The sequence below is a fragment of the Glycine soja genome, chromosome 15, assembly GCF_004193775.1.
Source record: "Glycine soja cultivar W05 chromosome 15, ASM419377v2, whole genome shotgun sequence".
Taxonomy (NCBI): Eukaryota; Viridiplantae; Streptophyta; class Magnoliopsida; order Fabales; family Fabaceae; genus Glycine; species Glycine soja.
Genome location: NC_041016.1, coordinates 39270317 through 39281575, shown reverse-complemented (window position 1 = coordinate 39281575; position 11259 = coordinate 39270317). Strand labels below are relative to the sequence as shown.

Here is an 11259-nt window from a genome sequence, read left to right as displayed (position 1 = left end):
TTTTTCAGAACAAAAATAAAAATATTTTCATGAGACACGAAAATTATGTTTTAAGTCTTTAAATTTAGAGTTAATTATAATCCACATGTAATTTATTTTTATTACATTTGTCATTTTTTTATTATTTTTAACCTCATTTGTTAATTATGTGAATTTTTTGTTAATAAATTTAACAAAAAATATTTAGGAAAGAAGAAACAAAGAAAAAGAATTATATTTAAATAGTGATGAATTTTTTTGTCAAAAGTTATTTTAATACTCAATTAAATATATTTTAATACTCATTTAGGAAAGAAGAAACAAAGAAAAAGCATTTCGGATTAATTATTTTCAGAAATAATTAGAGAACATAATAGTTTGCTTTAAAAAAAGAGAGAACATAATAGTAAAAGATTTTAAGTGTAGCGTAATGTGTATGACCCATTAAAAAATTACTTCAACAACTCAATAAGCAAGCAATTCAACACAGTAGATGTTCTTAGGTCGTTTTGCAATAGATAAAAAATAATTATTTAAGTTCCTGAGTTATGATGAATTGGTGATAACTTAAACTTTTTTTAAAGAGTTGCAAGGGTATGAAGGAAAAAAAAAAATAGGAAGCAAGAAAATATAAATAATAACGTATTTTTAAATAATGGCAAAATAAAGAAAAAAAGTTAGTAATAATTTGAAAAAACAAATTATTTTTAATTCAAACTTTTTATTTAAAAATTTTCTTCCGTCTAAAAAACTAGGATGAAGTTGTTAGATCTTACACAGACCAGCACCGTCAATATTTTCTTTTCTTATTTGTGTTTGAAGTGAAATGTGCGGCAAAACTTAGATCCTTGTGAATCAATTCAAACAATAGGAGAAGAAGGGACTAGCGACGAACTCAAACGGCGTCGTATCGACTCGTTGTTCATCCATTTGAGAGGTATTTGGTAGCGGAAGATGGATAAGGGTAAGATCCAAGAGGTGATCGAGAACCAAGTCCTGACGTGGCGCAAGCCGTCGAGGACAAGATCGACGATGAGATCGCCGCCCTGGAACGCCTCGATGCCGACGACATCGAAGCCCTCCGCGAGCATCGCCTCCAGCAGATGAAGAAGATGGCGGAGAAGCGCTCCCGCTGGATCTCCCTCGGCCACTCCGAATATTCCGAGATTCCCTCCAAGAAAGACTTCTTCTCCGTCGTCAAGGCCAGCGAACGCGTCGTTTGCCACTTCTTCCGCGAAAACTGGCCCTGCAAGGTTCCTTTCTACATAAACACATACTCACTCACTCACTTTTCATTTTCAATTCATAATTTCGATGACTTATTATAACGCTGATTGAATTTTATATATAGAAGAAAAGGAGCATTCAATGTTGTTGTTCGCGATTTTTTTGCAGGTTATGGACAAACATTTAAATATTTTGGCAAAGCAGCATATCGAGACTCGGTTTGTGAAACTCAACGCTGAGAAGATTCCTTTTCTCGCTGAGAAGCTCAAGATCATTGTTCTTCCAACCCTTGCCCTCTCGCTATCTGGATCTCTCTTTTTCTTCGGTAGATATTAACTATTATCATGCTTTTAAATTACCTTTATATTACGGAAAAATAAATACGTCGTTTGTGACGACGTGGATGGAACCTAAATGTGACAAACTCATCATGGCTGCCATTAACAAAAATTACGTCGACATGGATGAGTGAGTACCCTGTCACCACTGAGCTCCAGGCAAGTATCACATATACCATACTTGATATTAATCAATTATTAATGTCGTTCAATTAAGGATGAGCGATAACATATACTATATTCGTAGGAGTATTAATTTTTAATTTAATGAATTTGTCCCATTCGATTTGGTAAATGTCTCTTTAATTAATGATTTACCCTGTCTTAACTCTAAATATTGTATGGTTTCATTAATAATAATTGAGAGACGTACGAGAGTTACATAGGGATAGTAGAGATTGTTTGGAAAAAATAAGCAACCAACATTGATAAAAAATAATCGTAGGAATAGTAAATCTTAATTCTACCTTACGTTCTCTTCCTCTCTAGCTATATATATATATATTGTGGAGCTGTGGGCTGTTCACTTTAATACTATAGGCTACATGTCATGTTAGCTCATTAATTCGTTTGACTAATTAAGAGTCCTTTCTTTCAACTTTTATTTTATCTTCCTCCTTTTTCTTATAGGCTGCATGTCAGGTTGGGTCATTAATTCATTTGACTAATTCATGGTATATTTAGCTTGGTAAAAACAGGTGGAAAAAAAGTAAGACAAAGTAGAAAATGAAATGATTTTGTAGGTTTGATAAAAAAAAATGAGATATAAAGTTTTAAATTTTATTTTCCCATTATTGTAAATGATACCAGAAAATGCAAGAGAAAGAAAGATCGGTTATTGTCCTTTCATCTCTTTCCATTCATTCTACTTTCATGTTTTCCAACATATCCGTAAGAATTCTCTCTCAAATTTTTCTTTTGAAAAATTACATTTAAAAATTTAAATGTATTTACTTAAACTGCAGGCAACCTTAGTAAATATTGCAACTTATGTGTTTGACTGTTCAAAACATATGGATATGGCTCTCATCTTGCATTGATTGTGTATAGTTCGACATTCAAGGTGGTTGTTTTCAGCAATGATAAAGCCGCTACGTTGGTTGATTTTTGGGAATATCCCCATTTCCTTGAAATAAAACTTTGTTGTTATGGATCTGTGATTTGAGTAAAGAGTGGGATGGGACATCATATCTTCCAATTGCTGCATGCACGTTGATTAACTTAATGACCTCTTACTATTATGCACGTTGTTATTACATTATTAATTTATTTTTTTATTTGATCATGCAATATTTTAATGAAGTTAGACCATTGAAAGCAGAAAGATTCAAGGCGTTTCGCATTCAATGGACACAGTATTATCTAAAAGTTAGAAATCAAACATAAGATGTTAGGCAACTATGTAACTTTAGGTTACTTAATTAGTTTACGTACTTTGCATTACATTTTTTACAATTGTTGTTTCATTTTAACATTGAATAACCTTTGTTGATAGCTAGTTTTCTGCTAAAACCTATTTGAAAGCAGAATGCAAATGATATATGTTGTGTGCTGTGTGGTCTGATTTTAAATTTACAGGTTAAATTTTGGTTTTTTTGTAAAAATAGAGACATTATTTTAAAAAAAATTCCTAAAAACATCGGTTTTTTGGAAAAAACGATGTTAACGATATTAACATCGATTTTTCCATGTTAACGAATGTGTTAATGTTGACAGTTAACATCAGTTTTTTGGAAAAATCGATGTTAACGTACGTTAACATCGGTTTTCTGTAAAAAACCGATGTTAATATAAAAAATGTTAACATCATTTTTTTTTACTGAAAACCGATGTTAACTTAAGTTAACATCGGTTTTTTCAAAAAACCAATATTAACTGTCAACATTAACACATTCGTTAACATCGGTTTTTTACAAAAAACCGATGTTAACGTAACATCGGCTTTTTTGTAAAAAAAATGATGTTAACTTTCAACATTAATATACATTTTTTGGGTGTAATTCATATTACCAACATCGGTTATTTATATAACCGATGTTGGTAATTTTACGTTAAGATTGGTTTTTAAAAAACCGATGTTAACGATAATACTATCAACGTCGGTACTTTCAACATCGGTTCAAAAATCGATGTTGAAAGCCATAAATAACCGATGTAGAAAGCATATTTTCGAATAGTGTGATAGCATTACCTTCTACCCAAACAATTTGTCATACATAGTGACCATGAATCCTTGAAGCATCTTAAGGGTCAAAGCAAACTGAGCAAGAGACATGTCAGGTGGGTGGAGTTTCTTGAATAATTCCAATATGTCATCAAGTACAAGAAAGGTAAGTCCAATGTAGTTGTTGATGCACTTTCAAGAAGGTATGTTTTATTCTCTACTCTTGAAACTAAATTCATTGGGTTTGAGCACATTAAAGAATTGTATGACCATGATCCAGATTTTGCTTCTAAATATTCTGCATGTGTACATACTACTCAAAATGGGTTCTTTCGACATAATGACTATTTGTTCAAAGAAAAACAATTATGTGTGCCTAAAGGATCCATGAGAAGATTGCTTGGGAAAGAAGCCCATGTGGGAGATTAATGGGACATTTTGGGGTTCAAAAGATTTTAGACATGTTATAGGGGCATTTCTATTGGCCGCATATGAAACATGATGTGCATAAGTTTTGTGAATATTGCATTTTTTGTAAGCACTCAAAGTCTAGGGTCATGCCTCATATTCTTTATTCTCCTTTGTCTATTCCTGAATATCCTTGGACTGATTTACCTATGGATTTTGTTTTAGGTTTGCCTCAAACAAGGAATGATAAGGACTCAATTTTTGTTGTGGTTGACAGGTTCTAAAAAATGGCACATTTCATACCATGTAAGAAAAATGATGATGTGTGTCACGTTGCTGATTTATTTTTCAAGGAAGTGGTGTGTCTCCACAGACTATCAAGAAGCATTGTATCAAACTGAGACACCAAGTTCCTTAGTCACTTTTGGAGAACATTGTGGGGGTAAGGTTGGAACAAAGCTTCTCTTTTCCACCATATGTCATCCTCAAACTGATGGCTAAACTGAGGTAGTAAACAGAACTTTATCTTTTCTTCTTAGAGCTGTGATTAAAAAGAATATAAAGAGTTGGGAAGAATGTCTGCCTCATGTTGAATTTGCATACAATAGGGCTGTACATAGCACTACACAACACTTTCCATTCGAAGTAGTGTATGATTTTAATCCCTTGACTCCTCTTGATTCGTTACCATTGTCTAACATTTTTGATTTTAAGCATAAGGATGCACATGCTAAAGTTGAGTATATAAAAAGATTGCATGAGCAAGCGAAGACTCAAATTGCAAAGAAGAATGAAAGCTATGTCAAGCAAACCAACAAGAACAGGAAGAAAGTGGTACTTGAACCAAGTGATTGGGTTTGGGTACACATGAGGAAGGAGAGGTTCCCTAAACAAAGGATGTCCAAACTTCAACCTAGAGGAGTTGGACCTTTCCAAGTACTAGAGAGGATAAATTACTATGCTTACAAGATCGATATTCCAGGTGAATATGAAGTAAGTTCTTCATTTAATATTGCTGACTTGACTCCATTTGTTGCATGTGATTATTCTGAAGATTTGAGGGCAAATGCTTTCCAAGAAGGAAGGAATGATGAGAATCCTAAAACTGCCCAAATATAGGGAACCATGACCAGGAGTAAGACCAAACAGTCAGAGGATAGCCTCCAACAAATGGTATCAACTATACTTAACAAGGTCCAAGTGGAGAAAGATGAAGGCTCAGAAGCACTACCAAGAATCTTGATTGTTGCTGAAGGCCCATGCAAAATATTTTTTTCTATTTCTTTTTTTTTTGTTGTCATTTTGGCCCAAACTAATTTGAAGGCCCATGTCATCTTTTTCTATTTTTCGTTTTAATTTTAAATTAAATAAAATTGGTGCCTCTCCAACTGCACCTCAGATATATTATATGTATTGAACTCGTTTTCAATAGAGAGACTTTTGATATTTTGCAAATATTTTGTGAGAGTTTCTCTATGGGTTCCTTGTTGAATCAATCTCGAATTTATCAAGATAATTCTTGTAGCGTCTACCCTGATTTTAACGGCGTCATCCAAATTATGTGACCTGTATCAAGCGATCCGCTCCGGATAAGGATCACATCATACCCACAATTTTTCATTGACACCTTCTCTTTTCGTCTTTATCGCATATAATTACTCTTTCTCAAAATTAATTTTTGGGCTTTTTTAGATGATTAATTTGTAGATGTTTTGGATTTTTTTTTCAAAATGAATTGCATTCCATAATCATTAAAAGATTAGCAAATTCTAAAAATTAGTTTAAAAAAGTTTTAAATCAGAAATTAATTTTTGAAAGGAAAATTTTTTAACAAAAATGCAAACTTTCTTTAACGCATGATCTGTAGCTCGTTTCTCGAGCACGTTATCATTGTTCATTAGACTTTAAACACGGGCACACGGGTTTGTTTCAACTCTCTATGGTTTATAATTATTTTTAGTATTTTTTAAAATATATTTATTATTTTTTTAAAAATTTAATAATATATTAAATATAATTACATTAAAATTAAGAAAGATGATTAATTTTATTTTTAATTAAACATATTTTGTCTTGAAATTTATACTTTTATCAAGTAATAATAGTAATTAAAATCAACAATTATTATAAAGTATAAGTTTTTATCAATGGTTATAATAATTTTAAGTGAATTTTAGATAACGGTTATTATGGTCGAACATTTTAAAAAAGTTTAAATCCTTTTTACATATAGCATATACATATATAATTTTGGTCCCCTAACAAAAATTAAAAAAATTGGTTCAGCTGTTAAATTTAAGGAGTTGACCGTTAAATTAAAAAAGCTGACCATTTAATTTAATAAGATTTTAATTTTAAAAATAAAAGTTATAAAGAAAAAACTTCTTTAAACTAACCTAAATGGAACATGAACATATTTACGAACCCCTAGCCCCGGCCGGACCTTGGTCTTCCCTAACCCATCGTCCCGGATTCTCCTCCGTAAAGTCGATGCCCAATCTTCTCCCTGCTCTTTCACGCACACATTGGGAACACGAACACGGTGCTTCCGAAAAATAAGATTGATGCTGAGGGTGACGATGTGTTCACGCTTTTTAAAATACGATCCGAGTTCCGATTTGGTTCGAAAAGCGAGCGAGGGGGGGGGGGGGGGGGGGGGTAAGGCTATGTATGGAAGAACCAAAACAACCAAATGAATTAAAGAAAAGAGGGGAAAAGAGGTGGAGATCCACGTCCTTGATCCGCGCGCTCTGCACCTTAAGTGTGGCTCCACCACTCGGTGCCTCCATCAAGTAATTAAAGTCCTCCAACGTTCCGTTCCACTAATAGGGTCAGACACTCTTTCAAGTTTTTCAACATAAAAGTTGTAATTTAGGAAAACTTTCAAGAACTGTGTTTTCTTTTTTTTAATAATTTTTTAATGCATCTTTTTTAAATTAATTCATAAAATATATTTAAATAAAAATTAAAAAAAGTAATTCAAGAACTTAAAATGATCATTACAATAAATTATGAGAAAATTTTATTTTTATCTTATATGATATCATCAAACTCATAAATTAATTCAAGAATCTAAAATAAATTTTTCCACACGAAAGATGCATTGCCAAATCGAAGAATCCCTTTCATCGCTCCACCGCATAAAATGGGATTTTCACATGCAATCGATGGGGTGAAAAAAGAGAAAAATAAAAGTGATCGAGGGTGAAAAAAGATTAACGGATTTGAGAATTTTTCAGAATAGGATTTGGGAAGTGCATCTGTGATGTGTTCGAGAAAATCATTCCAATAGTTTTTTTTTTCTTTCTAATTTGCTTTTGTTTTTTGTAGAATTCTATTGTATTAAAAATAACAAAATATTAGTTAAAATCTCTATTAACGGATTTAATTTAAGCCTTAGATTTAATGGCTGAACCAAAATTCTCAATTTTAAAAACATGAAATCGAATGTCTCTTTTCTTTTATGAAATCAAAACTATAAATTAAATAAAATAAAAGAATCAAAATTATAATTTAATCTAATTATTATAAGGATTAATAGTTATTTTTGTCTTTAAATGGGTAGAGTGCTGACAAAATTATTTCCGAGTGAGGAAAATTCAAATTTTAGTCTTCGAAAGTGAAAAAAAAATGTGACAAATCTATCCATTTTCTGTTACTATAAACAAAAGAGTTTTCAACAGAAGAGTCTGTGTGGCATAGAGAGACGAAAATGTCATAAGAATGATTGCCAACATGACTATTGAATAGATTAGACCAAAATATCGGTAAATTTTTAATAGATCAAGATGTCAGTAAGTTTTCAATGAACTACTTTGTCAGACCCCAAATTTTGTTTTATTTAAATATAAGATATAATTTAATCTTCATCTATCCATTTTTTTTATTGTTGCAAGCATAACATTACAATAAGTACTTAAAAAAATAGGAAAACAAACATAAGTTAGAACAAACATAATAATAAGCATAATATTGATTAATAAACATAATTTGTTTGTTGTTCTGAAATTTTTAATATGACAGTACTTTACCCAAAATATGAGACTCAAACAAAAATGCAGAGCGCCATTAAATTAATCCTTACAAAAAATAAGGCCTAACTTGAATTTGTCATTACCTAATATTGTCACAATAGAAAATTTTCAAAATAAACATTCTACCAATATAGCAAAATAAACATTGTATCAGTATACTAATCATTACAAATTTTCCAATCACAAAAGGAAGATAGAGATGAAATTATAATTTACCCTTAAATGAAATGAAATTTGAGGTCCGACAAATTAGTCAAGTGGAAACTTACATTTTGGTCAGTGGAAACTTATTGATATTTTGGTCTAATCTATTTAATAATTATTTTGACAATCATTTTTGTGATATGTTTGTCTTTCTATATCATGTAGACTCTTTCATTACCGGTAAGAGACGAAAGAGTTAACATATAGATGAATTTGTTGCATCTTTTTTACTTTCGAGGATTAAAATTTGAATTTTCATCTTTCCGGGATGAATTTGTCAATGCTTTACTTATTCATTAACGAAAATTACTATTTATAATTATAACAATTGATATTTATAGGCATGGATAAATGAATTTTGGGTAGGCTTGGCTCATTTTATCTTTAGCAATCTTCAAGTAGCATGTGAGCCACCGTAAGAGAGTTTCCCGAGCGAATCGCCGTAGCTTTTTTGGAAGGCTCAAAATTTGAACACTTCCTAAATTTAGTTTTTGAAAGTACTTAAAATTTTGACACTTTAGCATTTCAAATTATTATTATTTTGCTGTCGTCGTCTTTTAAATTTGGCTCAAACAATTATTTATTCCCTTTAAAAGAAAATTCTTCATAAGGATGAATGTGTGTTGGTTTGAAAGAAAGAAAAAGAGTCAAATTAAATCCCTTATGTACGGTGGTCGGTGGGTGATATAGTGTTGGACATTGATAATTTTTATTTTTTATTTTAATTTAAAATACCCTAAGTCAGAAGTTAAGTACTAAATTCTTGTGATATTAAAATTTATTTAATGGATTAATTTTTTTTAACAAATATTCTTTTATACACAGGTATGTTGAATCCCTCATCACATGTATTTGATTGTGAATGTGGTGTTAATTCTCTCTCTCTATATATCTAAAATTTATTCTAATGCATTTTTACTTTATGACTCACTTATTCTTTGAAGGACTTTATTTTAGGTATTTTTTTCTCTCCTCATCTCCAAGTAATCTCAAGTCACCTTTCATAAGCATTGACAAAAGTAATCGTATTGCTTGATAATTTTAGGTATTCTATCTATAATTTTTTTCCATCAAACGGAATCATGCAAAAAGAAAAACAAACAAAGCTTTCACCTAACTAAATATTAGACGTGAAATTGACAATATAAAATGAAACTTCCATTAGAAATAAAGAGAAGATTTTGACAGATACTCTGCGAAGAGTTTCATTGTATAAGAGCAAGTGTAAGTAGCTTTTGGAAATCCCAAACCACATCCAAAGGTAGCCAATGAGTAGGAATTATTTTCATTTTTACTTAGTCACTATATATATATAGATAGTAGGGAGCTGATGATATGATTATGAGATTATTTGATGTGATCAAAATTCAGATGATATTATATGTTTAGTCTATCTTATAATCAATTTAATTCTTATTAGTTAGTGTTTTTAGTTTGATAAGATTTTATAAAAACAGGAGACTAAATGTTATTTTAAAATAAAAAAATAAAATTGTGGATTTTAAAATAGAAGATTAAATATTTTTATTTTAAAATAGGAGATCAAAATTATAGATTTAAAAAAAAATCAAATTACATTTGACCAAAAGTTTTAAAATTTTATTCTTTACCTTGACGAGTGATCCTCCCTTGCATAGTGCACGCAACTCTATAAGACCACCTTGGGTTGCCCAATTTCTCACACAACACCCAAATTGCAACTCCATATTCTTAATTCCTCCTTGCCCACAATGTTGTCAATTTTTAGGCAATACATATTTTGTGATAGCTGATGCTTTCCAAGCCTTAGCTCAGGCTATGGGGAATCCAAATAGGGGAGAAGCTACTAAAGCTGCTGAGTACCAGGGGTTGGACCGCTTCCAATGAAACAATCCTCCTGCTTTCAATGGAGGATACAACCTTGATGGTGCTCAAAATTGGATAAGGGAAATTGAGAAAATTTTCCGAGTGATGACATGTTTGGAGGGTAAAAAAGTTGCTTTTGGTACATATACTCTGGTGGAAGAAGCTGAGTATTGGTGGGAGAATACTCGCTAATGCTTAGAGGCTGAAGGTCAAGATGTGACCTAGGATGTCTTCAAGAAGGTATTTTTGGAGAAATACTTTCCTGAGGATGTTAGGAACAAGAAGGAGATGGAGTTCTTGAAGCTTAAGCAGGCAAACATGACTATGGCTGAATATGCAGCCAAGTTTGAGGAGTTGGTGAGGTACTTTCCCTATTATCAAGGGGGAGATGATGGAAGTTCCAAATGTGTGAAGTTTCTGAACAGCTTGCAACTTGAAGTGAAGCAAGCTGTGAATTACTAGGGTGTTTGTCAATTTCCATTCTTGGTTAACATGTGCCAGATTTAGGATGAAGACTCTTGAGACAGGGCGAGCAATTATAGGAGTATTGGCCCAATGAAGAAAAAAAAAGAATAGACCTCAACATCAGGGAAAACCGTACTCAATCCCTCCTAAGCAATATGGTAACCGCCCCAAAAATCAGAGGACTGTTGCTCTGGGGTTTGCAAGTGGTAGTGGTAGCAAACCCAATATTTTCCCCACTCAGATCACTTGTTACAAATGTGGTAAGCCAGGGCACATCTCCTCAAATTGTGCTGATAAAGGCATGACCTATTTTAATTGTAGACAAAAGGGGCATATTCAGAGAGATTGTCCATATCCCAAGAAGGAGCAGAATTGTGGGGGCCTGAATGACCAAACTGGACATCCGAAGGCCACAGGAAGAGTCTTTACCCTTAACGGTGCCGAAGCTTCGAAATCCAAAGATCTAATCTAAGGTAAATGTTTCATAAATGGGATTCCCTTACTTGTGCTATTCGATTCAGGTGCAAACCATTCTTTTATATCCTGTTCATGTGTAGGGAAACTTAAGCTTTATGTGTCTTCTTTAAATAAAGAT

General features: G+C 32.1%; 1 long non-coding RNA gene and 1 pseudogene across 2 annotated transcripts; both read left to right on the top strand.

Annotated features, from left to right (window-relative positions):
* Positions 1–753: 753 nt before the first annotated feature.
* LOC114387261 lies at positions 754–2505 on the top strand (annotated as a pseudogene).
* Positions 2506–3600: 1095 nt separating this feature from the next.
* LOC114387062 lies at positions 3601–5571 on the top strand. Of its 2 annotated transcripts, none has more exons than XR_003661226.1 (2): positions 3601–4623; positions 4837–5571. It is a non-coding gene; the product is annotated as an uncharacterized LOC114387062 (long non-coding RNA). The 2 variants fall into 2 exon arrangements; XR_003661225.1 differs by having other exon boundaries at positions 4831–5571.
* Positions 5572–11259: the final 5688 nt, after the last annotated feature.